General features: G+C 39.6%; 1 non-coding gene across 1 annotated transcript; it reads right to left on the bottom strand.

The window, feature by feature from the left end:
• Window positions 1-8473: 8473 nt before the first annotated feature.
• LOC149816796 (small nucleolar RNA R71) lies at window positions 8474-8576 on the bottom strand. Its single transcript, XR_016427786.1, has one exon. It is a non-coding gene; the product is annotated as a small nucleolar RNA R71 (small nucleolar RNA).
• Window positions 8577-11566: the final 2990 nt, after the last annotated feature.

The following is an 11566-nucleotide window of genomic DNA, read 5'->3' on the forward strand; positions in this document are numbered from 1 at the left end:
CAACTCCATGAAATGAAAATTTTCTTGAGAAAATCAAGAGAAAACCGAATGATGCAGATGATTTGAATGAATGAATGCACTTTGAAAAACTTTCTGAAAAATTTGTTGAAAAAAAATGTGGATTAACCAAAGTAAATCCTTCACATATTCTGACGGTGGCCATGAATATATTCAGGGTTTATTTGAATTAATTCACAATATTTTGAAAACATTGGAAATATGAGGTACATTTTCAAGATAGCCTAAGAGTGTAGGCTCAATGTGACTGGTAGAGAGATGATGGATCTGGGTCTCGTCCATATTCCAACTAGGGCTGTAAATATGGACTCCACCGAGTTCATCAACTCTCTAAGAGTTGGTGCACGTGTCATTTGTGTTCATCCACATTGAATTTTGAAAAATTGAGATATATGCATCATAGAATCAGAATATTACTGAAATCAAACTATATGAGATGCGGCCTAATCTAAGCAGTAAAAGTAAATCTTATTCCAAGGTTTACATTGGATTGTTACATTGCATAACATAAAGGAAAAAAAAATGAAATGGAGCCAAGGAGTCAGCATCTTCTAGATTTTCCTGCAAAATGAGAGTTAGTACAAGATAACCAAAAAAATGGGTATATATATATATACAACAAAGAGGTGTATATCAGAAATTACTAAAATTGATGCTAAATGATATGTATCAATGGAAGTGTATTTACATGAAAAAATATATACATGAATGCTCATATATGGAAATAAGGATACATAAAGGGATATATATATAAGTATATATACATGTATATATATATATACATATATACGTATACATATAGGTAGATATACAGATATATTGATATATATATACTTATAATAAGAAAATATACACATTTAAGGGAAATTCTATATAATGGGTAAAATCAGAAAATACAGGTATAGCCAGTTTCTGTAAGGGATTTCACAAGGCTGTAATTTCCAAATTACAAGATAATTTTTGATAAAACTGGGTATGGAGCTTCCCTATATATCAATAATGAAGCACGCCAAAGATGGTTGGGAGATCATGATTGGATATAGAGATATTCGTTCATGTATATGGCCAAATATCAAGACTGCACACTTGCAGCAGAAAATGAATATGTGCAGGAAATGGGTTGTGGAAGTATCATGGGCTATTTCAAGGATATCATGAAAAGGATATGAAAAGCTTAGTGAAAAGGTGAAAATGTTGTGGAAAATGATGAAACAATATGTATAATTGGTGCTGCAAATGGGGTGATATTATAACAATATAGAAAATAAGAATTTAGCACTAAGCTAAGCAAAATCTCATAAAACCAAGGGTGATGTTCCAGCCATAGCTTCATAAAACAGGGATTTTAACAGCAAGCTAGACAAAATCTCATAAATCAAATGATGGTGTTCCAACATAACTTCATAAAACAGGAATTTGAACATCAAGATCATAAATCAAATGATGAAGTTCCAGCCATAACTTCATAAAACAAGAATTTTACCATCAAGCTAAACAAAATTTCATAAATCAAATGATGATGTTCCAACATATCTTCATAAAACAGAAATTTGAACATCAAGCTCATAAATCAAATGATGATGTTCCAACATAACTTCATAAAACAGAAATTTGAACATCAAGCTCATAAATCAAATGATGATGTTCCAACATAACTTCATAAAACAGAAATTTGAACATCAAGCTCATAAATCAAATGATGAAGTTCCAGCCATAGCCTTAGCAAATTTTTTTTTGTTTTTGTTTTTTTAGCATTCAAAATACAAAGCACAAAATAAATACTAAGCTAAATATGAAAGGCCCAATTTAAGGTGTTGTCAAACCACCACTATGGATAAATTAAGGATTAAATTGAAATGAAAACATACAGATGGCAGAAGGAAGGCACGTTTGTGGATCTCACGCACCACAATCGGTCTTTTGTAACTGGGCTGCAGGATGATAGGCAACTACTGTAGGATCTTCTACACCAGCAAGGAAGAGGTGATTTCCTACAGCTGATGTGTTGAAGAAGATGCAGAGATTGCTGGCTGGGCTGAAGTGGAGATGAAAATGCTACTTCACGCTGGACCTACTGCTGGTTAGGCTGAAGGAAATGCAATTTTGCTGCTAGATCCCCTGTGGCTGGTGGGTTAAAGGAAAGAGGCAGCCACGTTCTTCACTTTGTGACCTTTGTAGACAACAAATGAGAATTGTTCCTTGCTGCTGGGCTGAAGCAAGATAGGGAGCCGGCTTGATCTTCTGCTGGTGGGGTTGAAGATGAATGACAGCAGCTGGGTCCCCTGCTGATGGGCTGAAGGAAAGGTGGGAAATGTTGGATCTCATGCTGGCTGGGCTGCAGGAACCGTTGAAATGCTTGGTGGCTGGGCTGAAGGAAGGTGGAGGAACCGTTGAAGGGCCTGGTGGCTGGGTTGAAGGAAGGTGGAAGGAACCGTTGAAGGGCCTGGTGGCTGGGCTGGATTGGATGAAAACAATGGTTTCCCTGTGGCTGGGCTAAAATGGGTGACAACGTGGTGCTGGAGGAAAGTGGGCTGAAGAAAAATGGGTAAAGAAGCTGGGTTGTGGCTGGGCTGCAGCTGTTTGAGACAGCAACTTGCTTCTTGCTGGATGGTTGATGAAGGATGGCAGGAACACGTTGGGTTGTGGCTGAAGGAAGTGGAGATGGATGATGGGCAGCAACCGGCTGGAGTGTTTGGTGGCTGGGCTGTTGAAGTGTTTGGTGGCTGGGCTGAAGAAGGATGAAAATCAGGCTCAATGGAGTTTCCTGCGGCTGGGCTAAATGAAAGAGGCGATGCTGGGCTGAGATGGTGGATGAGCAACAACTTTTGAAGGTGGAAGATGATGATGCATGAATTGCACATCATGTAAACAAGTTTTTCATGCATTTTGTGTCAAGTTTAAGGTTTTAAACCCATGTTTAGATGTGTTTTGATAGTAAGGGGCTATGGTTCGAATTTCAGAAAAAATCAGAGTTAAAATGAGAGAGTTATGGCTATTTCAGTGTTTGGGCACGGATTTTGAGGTGGATCGGATCCATATCCGACCCAATTAGGTCAATTGGACCTTGGATCAACTCTTTAAAAGTCCAAAACCCAACCCATACGCCTATCCAGATCCATTTCAAAAAGTTTTTCTGAAAACCCCCCAAAAAGAGGCGCCTAGAAAATATTTTTTTTATAACATTGTTTTTGCAAATTCCAAAAAGTATAAATATACTTTTTAGAGAAGCCCTAGGCGTCTTTGGCTGTGTTTGGACGCCCCCTACAGTGACTCTACAGCAGCAGCTCCTTCCTCTCCATCTTTCCCAAGTGTTGGCCATTGAAGATCGACCTATGCTTGATTTTCAAGCATATTTTCAAGCTTTCTTTGGTTTCTTTTCCTTTCTTTCTTATTCCTTGCTGTCTTTTCACCATTTTTCTGTACTTTTGCAGGTGTAGCAGAGGTGGAGACCATTAACCTTGGGCGGGAGTGCGCAACACAACACCAAGGTGAGTCGGCCCTACCTCCATCCGGCTTTCTACACCCTCCGATCGCGAATCGGCTCACATTCCATCATCGGTGGATCTCCAACGTGTAGCAGCTGCAATAGGTGCCGTTTTTGGTGAAGTACAGCATCCTTGAACTGTAGAAGACGTCTACCTCCAGCCACGGTCCGCTCTTTTTCACCCCCCCGGTCGTCGGATCTTCCAAAAGGTAGGTCTTCTTCTTCCTTCTCTTCTAGATAAAACCGATTTTTGTGTGTGGTTTTTGGTTTTGTTATTTTCTGTATGTTTCTTGGTTTTCTTTTTGTTTCAACCTTAGAATAGTATTCGTGCATAGACCAGCACGTTAGACCTAGGATTGTTTCAGTGTTTGCATGTTCGAGTATCGATTTTCATCACATTTCAAAAAAAAACGTGTGAATCGGCTAGAGGTTCTTCTAGCCGATTTGGGTTGTCTTATCCAATGTGTGTGTTTGTGTTAGTTCTACAGAAAAAGCCTTCAAAAAGATCAGTTTGAGTTATTTTGGGTGTTGGGGACTTGAAGAAAGGCATTTTTCATTAAAAATCGGCTAGATCCATTCTAGCCGATTTTGATTTATTTTCAATTTTTGCCTTAGTTCGGGTTTTAGCAGCCATGCTGGGTTAATAGACCCTTTATAGATCTGATTCTAGTGAGTTCTTGCAGATCTATTGAGGGTTGAGTCATTGCTTGATTTGGGTGTCTTTGATTTTTAAAGATTTTTTATTCAAATTGTGAAAATCGGCTAGAATCTCATCTAGCCGATTTCTTTTATTTTGTTTGCTAGTGGTGTGTGTGTAAGCTTCTACTTCATACTGCATGTCTGCATATTTTATTGATTTTACAGTGTTGCAAAGTGTGTTGTGGTAGAGTTAGCATTTTAGGACTACTCTAGATAATCGTTTTTATCATTTTGTGTTTTTTGTGTTTTAGGTCTATTGAGAAAATTCCAAAAATCGAGTCTTAATTCTTGATGTTTTTTTTATGAATTCCAGCATAGTGTTGTTTATGTTTGCCTTTATGTAATTAGGAGTTCTTTTTTTTATTAGATTTTAATTTAGTTTTATCAAAAGTGTTTGATGTTTAGTTTAATCATTTTCTTTTAGGTTGTATTTTTTTTTTAGTCTTCTTCTTCCCCAAGGAGGGGCGGCAGCCATTAGAGCTCAATTCGAGCTCTAGGCTGTTTTTGGTAATTCTTAATTGCAATTAGGTAGGTTTAATTAGGTTGTCTAGGTTCAATGTATTAGGGTTTATTGTTTTAGCCGTTTTTAGGGTTGCATTTAGGTAGGTTTTGGAATTAGGTTAGCATTAACTCCTAGGAAATCGATTTTCCATTTAAGTTCTTTTGTTCCCTAGGTATAATTAAGTCTATTAGTTTAGAAAGTAGCATCCATTGAAGTTGGCGATTTTTGAGAAGGGAGGTAATTAAAGTAATTGAAAATTGGAAAGCTTTTGGAAAAAGGATATTCTTCAAAAATCGTGTGAGGCATTTAAGGAAGATTTGAATTTTGAATGTGCATTAAAGAAGGAGTTACTCCTTAACTTTGGAAAGTGTTTTGCAATTAAACCAAAATTCCAATCTAGGTTACACGATTTCCATAGAGCATTAAAAGCATTTTAATTCCATCTTGAAAAGCAAAAATCGTGGATTTCTAGATTGGCCTTTTCAGATTTCCAAAAAGGCATTTAAGGCAATTAAGGAGTGTAACTCCCTCTTTAAATGGGGCGATTTTTGAGAATCCAAAGCATTTCAAAGTTTGAACATTGGTAATTATTACATTCCTTTTCCAACCTCCTCCATTAAAATCGTGAACTTTGGATTAATTGTAGCTTAATTAGGAGGTTACTACTTTAGTCTAGACCTAACCTAGTCAAACCGAGCCTAGGTCGAGTCAACCCCTGGTCTACACCCCCTTTGAGTCTAGTCAAAACCTAGCCTAGCCCAAGTCAAAGCCTAAACCGCATTTAGGTCGAGTCTAAGACCAAAGCCCAACCTTAGTCAAGCTTAGTCGAGTAAACCCTAACCTAAGTTAGGTCAATCTAGTCTACCTAACCTATCTAAGTCAAACCTAGTTGATTCAACTTAGTTCAAGCCTACCTAAACCGAGTTCATCCTAGTCTTGCTAGACCTAAATCCAAAACCCAACCTTGGTCAAACCTAGTCAAAGACCTAACTCGGGTAAAAACTTAGTCTAAACCTAGTGAGTCAAACCGAGCTTACCTTAGCCCATTCGAGCCTAGTCGAACCTAAGTTGAGTCCAACTTAGTTGAGTCTAAGTCAACCCGAACCTAGTTGACTAAGTCTATCCTAAACCAAGTTCAAACCCTAGCCTAGCCTAAGTCCAAGTCAAGACCAATCCGAGATCGAGTCAACCTTAGCCAAACCCAACCCAACCTTAACTAAGGTCAAACCGAGTCCACCTAAGTCAACCGAACCTAGTTGATTAAGGTAACTCAAAACCGAATCCAATTAGTGAGTCAACCTTAGCTCGAACCTATCTCTTTCAACCTAGTCAAATCGAGCCTACCTAATCCCATCCGAGTGCATCCAAACCCAAACTGAACCTACTCAAGTTGAAATCGATCCGAGTCGAGTCAACCAAGTGAAACCTAACCTTAGCCTTCGTTCTTTAGTTAAGTAAGTCATTTCTTATTATTTCTTTTGATTTCTATATTAATTAGTTTATTTATCTAATTTAGTTTTAGTGTAGAAGTGTGTGTACGTATAGCGTATTTATTTAGTATGAATGAAATGTGTTTCATTGTGGTTTGAATGATAGTTAGATATTAGTTAACTTAGTAGTTAGATTGTATTTTATTATTGAGCATAGTTGCATTTCCATTATTAGTTAACTTCGTTCTAGTCATAAATTGCTTGTAGTGTTTTGTTCGTCGTGCATTTAGTGTTTTCCTAATATTCATCTGCATATACACTGTTATACAGTGTCATTTAGATTGCATTAGGTGTAGATTACATTTGATAGGGGGTAAATAGGTTCATAAAGTGAATAGTGCACTCAAATAAAAACCAGATTTTTGCCCTGTCGCAACAGAATTATTTTCTGAGCAAAAATTCTGTGTTTTCCAAATTTTTTTCTTCTATTCACTTTATTAACGAGTTATTTAACTGCAGACCAAATTTCAGTTCATTCGGAGTTGATTTGGTCTGATTTTTAAGCGTTTTGTGAAAACCGCTTTTTCTGGATTTTAAATTACAGGACTGACGATATCCTGATTTTTCCCAGATTTGAAACGCTTATATCTGGAGTTCCAGATATTGTTTTTCAATTCTGTAAAAACTGTCAATTTTTTTAATCTGTCAGTTGCAGAACAGAACAAATTTTGGGAAAATCGGACCTTGTTTGCCCTGTCAAACAGTGGTTTTCCGATAACCTGTCAGATTGCTAGTTTACACTAGTTAGGGGCAGTTTCGTAATTTTCTTAGTTTCGGCATTTTAGGGTTGTTTTCAGTAGTTTCTGTATTTTAGAAGTTGCATAATCATCATACAGCATTAGTAGAAGTAATTTGGTTAATTTTAGAATTAATTTAGTATTTTATTTAATTTTTGTTTGATAAGTAGCATTTGTTTATTATTTTCGTAGAATTAGACATAGTTTTAGTTGTTGTTTGCATAATTAAAATAGAAAACTAACTTTGTACTTTTCTGCATTTTTAGGTTGAAAAGCATATTTAGTTTCCAGGGTTATTATACAAGTGAGAAGATTCTCTAAGTGGCGAAAAGACAGAAATACCCTTGGTGTGGAGCAGAAGACTGAATGCTTGTTTAGTGTTCTTTTAGTGCTTAATTGTAGTTGTATTCACTTTATAATTGTAGATTGCCATTTGATATTAATAAATTAAATTTTCTAGAATTGTAGTTATTAATTCCTGTTCCTTGAGGATCGACCCGTACTTACCACTTTGTGGAAAGTCGGTTTTTATATTTTTGGTTGACGATTTTCCAAAGTTTTATTGAAAATAATTGTTTTAAAAAAGGAGCCTTCCAAAATATCAACCAAATTTTGGCGCCGTTGCCGGGGAACGGCGAATTAATTACTTTATTTCTTAGAGTTTAATTTATTATTATTTTGTTTTAGTTAGTTAATTAGTTGTTTTCTTTTTAGTTAGTAGGATTAGTAAGTGAATATAGGATTAACATAGTTAGTAAATATAGGATTCACATATTGTTCTTTTTAGGATTCACTTAATTATCATTCTGCAAGGAGCGATTAGACAGGTGGGTTTTAGAAAAACATAGTTTGTGATTTCCTGTATTTATTTGTTTTAGCATTTTAGAATAGTTTACTTTATTATTTAATTATTTAGTATAGAATTCTGACATAGCTATATAGCATATTTGTTTGTAGTTACTGTTATTTGCTTATTTACATTTTAGTATCTGTGCTAGTTTAATTTTTTTAGTTAGGTCGTTTGCTTACATCTGGTCTTAGTACCAGTGTATGCAGGGTCGACGAGGTCTAGGAACCCCATTACACCCATTTGTTGACAACCCAGAGAGAATTTTACATTCTCATCGAAGTTCGGCAACAATGGCTGACATGGATCCTCCACCTCCACCCCCAGTTCTTTCACGCCCTCTGCGGGAATACTTCATTCTCACAGACTATGTTCAGGCATCCTGCATTCGGAGACCCGATGTAGGAGCGCCACATTATGAGATTAAGGCCAGCATTATTCAAATGCTTCCATCCTTTTATGGCCTTAGTCATGAGGATCCCTACCGACACTTAGATGAATTCCTCGAAATCTGTTCTACTGTTAAGATACAGAATTTCGATGATGATGCGTTGAGGTTGACTCTATTCCCTTTTTCATTGAAGGACAAAGCCAAGTATTGGCTAAAGTCCTTAGATTCTGTAGAAATAGAGTCCTGGGATCAGTTGCAACAGGAGTTTCTTCGGAAATACTTTCCCATTGGTCGCACGAACCAATATCGTAGAGCCATCACTAGCTTTTCAGAGCTAGATGGTGAGCGCTTTCATGAGACCTGGGAGAGAATGAAGGATCTCCTCAGGAAATGCCCCCATCATCAGGTGCCGAAATGGCAACTGGTGCAGAGTTTCTATGATGGATTGTCTGACAAGAATCGTCAGATGATCGACTCTTCATGTGGTGGGACATTCATGCTGAAGAGCGAGGATGAAGCATGGAGGCTATTTGATACATTGGCCGAGAATTCACTCCACCATGCTTCGAGCTCTCATTCTGATAGAGCCACACCCAGCATTCAGAAGAAAGCTGGTGTTCTTGAGATTGGTCCATCTACTGCACTACAGTGCAAAGTAGACATGATTGCTCAGAAACTGGACCAGCTTCTCTCAGGACCATCCACTACACAGTAGGTGTGTACTCTTTGTGCCAGTCCGGCACACGAGATCACTGAGTGCCCTTCAGCAGCTCAGTACCCTGAATTTGTTCAAGAACAAGTTCAGGCAGCTCAGGGTTACGTCAGACCGCCAAATAACCCATTTTCATCGACATATAATCCGGGTTGGCGTAACCATCCCAATTTTTCATGGAAGAATCCACAGTCTTCTATACAGATGCCTTCTTCCTCTCAGCCAGTTCGGCAGCCATCTTTTACTCAGCCATTTCAAAGACCGAACTATGCTCAGTCTTCTTCTTCTTCAGTTCCTTCCCCGATTCAGCAGGAGTCTGCCCCGCAGACATCTTTTGAGGAGAGACTTCTCCAGGCATTCCAAGAGGTGAAAACCTCTAATCAGAACGCCTTCGAGAAGTGTAGCCAGATTTTGAGCTCGCATACGCAGTCCATTGCGAAGTTAGAGTCGCAAATGGGACAGTTAGCTGAGGCTATTAGTAGGAGACCCGAGGGTACATTGCCGAGTCTGGCTGTCATGAACCCGAAGGGTAAGGACCAGATGACTGGAGGTCTATTTCATACTGAGACACAGCAGCAGGCTAAATCAGTTATGGCCTTGAGGAGTGGACGTGAGTATCACGTCGAGAGCAGAGAGCGAGAGAGTAGAGAGAAGATAGAGGAGCCAGAGACCATTGTTTCACCTACGTCGGCTCAATCATCATCCCCATCCCCATCATCACCTTCATCATCTTTATCCTCAGAGAAGAAGAAGGATAGGAGTGAGCCTTCTCGCAAAGAGGAGGAGCCAGCAGAGTATATTCCCCCACCACCCTATCCCAAAGCATTAGAGTCTCCCGGTTATAGAGGGAAGCAAGGTGCGAAGATCCAGGACATGCTTGATATCTTCAAGCATGTGCAGATCAACCTACCTTTGCTCGATGCTATTCAGCAGGTGCCGGCTTATGCCAAATTCCTGAAGGAGCTATGTACGCAAAAGAGGAAATCCAGAGAGCGAGTTCCTAACAGGGTCCATCTGACTGAGCAGGTGAGTTCAGTACTTCAGCATCAGACACCACCAAAGCTCAAGGACCCTGGAGCCCTTATCATTGCTTGTACTATAGGGAACATCCGGATAGAACGCGCATTGCTCGATCTTGGAGCAAGCGTGAATATTCTGCCCGGATATTTCTTTGATTCTTTTGGGCTAGGTGAGATGAGATCGACTCCGATTACACTTCAACTGGCAGATCGTTCCGTCAAGGTACCGAGAGGTGTCTTGGAGGACGTGCTAGTTAAAGTGGATGACTTTTATTTTCCAGTCGATTTCATTATCCTTGATATGGAAGGAGTAGACAGCCAGCACCAAACTCCGATTATTTTAGGCAGACCATTCTTGGCGACTGCCAATGCATGCATCAACTGTAGGACCGGAGCCATGGATCTCTCATTCGGTAATAGGAAGGTAAAGCTGAATATTTTCAATGCCGCAATGGGACCAGCAGGAGACATGGACTGCTTTCATGTAGACATTGCACAGGAGTTAGTGGAGGAGCAGCCCGAGTTGTACATTACTGAGGATTCTTTAGATTTGTACCATATAGAGAAGAATAGCTGTGTAGATAGTGTAGATGTGTCTAGAGTGTCGTCGGAGAGACCACCTTGGGGAGCGGTCAGGGAACCTCTTCCACCACTTGCGGAGACCCCCGCCAAATCGTCGATCGAGTCACCTCCGAAACTTGAGTTGAAACCCTTACCAGATTCACTCAAGTATGCATACCTCGGAGATGATGAGACTCTGCCTGTGATCATCTCGTCCTTGCTCACTGAGGAGCAGGAACAGAGATTACTGACTATTCTTCGAGAGCACAAGGCAACGATTGGATGGGGAGTTGCTGATCTAAAAGGGATTGATCCTTCATTCTGCATGCATAGGATCCATTGTAATGAGGAAATCAAGCCATTTAGGGATATGTAGAGAAGGCTAAATCCCAACATGAAGGAAGTGGTGAAGAAAGAGGTGGTGAAGTGGTTGGATGCTGGAATCATTTACCCTATTTCTGATAGTCAGTGGGTCAGTCCGATTCAAGTTGTGCCAAAGAAGTCAGGACTCACTGTGGTTGAGAATGAGAAGGGTGAGAGAATTCCGATGAGGACCACTACAGGATGGCAAGTCTGCATCGATTATAGGAAGTTGAATGTGGCAACTAGGAAAGATCATTTTCCATTGCCATTCATTGATCAGATCTTAGAGCGACTCGCAGGACAGAGCTACTACTGCTTTCTAGACGGATATTCAGGATACAATCAGGTAGCTGTCCATCCTGACGACCAAGAGAAGACCACGTTTACATGTCCTTATGGCACCTTCGCATTTAGACGTATGCCTTTTGGGCTTTGTAATGCCCCGGCTACTTTTCAGAGGTGCATGCTTGCTATCTTCTCGGACATGATTGATGATGTGATGAAAGTTTTTATGGACGACTTTTCTGTGTATGGCTCTTCTTTTGAAGATTGCCTCCACAAACTTGCTCGAGTACTGAGTAGGTGTGTGGAGACCAATCTCGTCCTGAGTTGGGAAAAGAGCCATTTTATGGTCCAGGAGGGGATTGTACTTGGACACATTGTGTCCAAGCATGGTATTGAGGTTGACAGAGCGAAGGTGGAATCCATTTCTCGTTTGACTCCACCCACCTCTGTGAGGCAGA

This window comes from Nuphar pumila, chromosome 14, assembly GCF_984573655.1.
Source record: "Nuphar pumila chromosome 14, dmNupPumi1.hap1.1, whole genome shotgun sequence".
Classification (NCBI taxonomy): domain Eukaryota; kingdom Viridiplantae; phylum Streptophyta; class Magnoliopsida; order Nymphaeales; family Nymphaeaceae; genus Nuphar; species Nuphar pumila.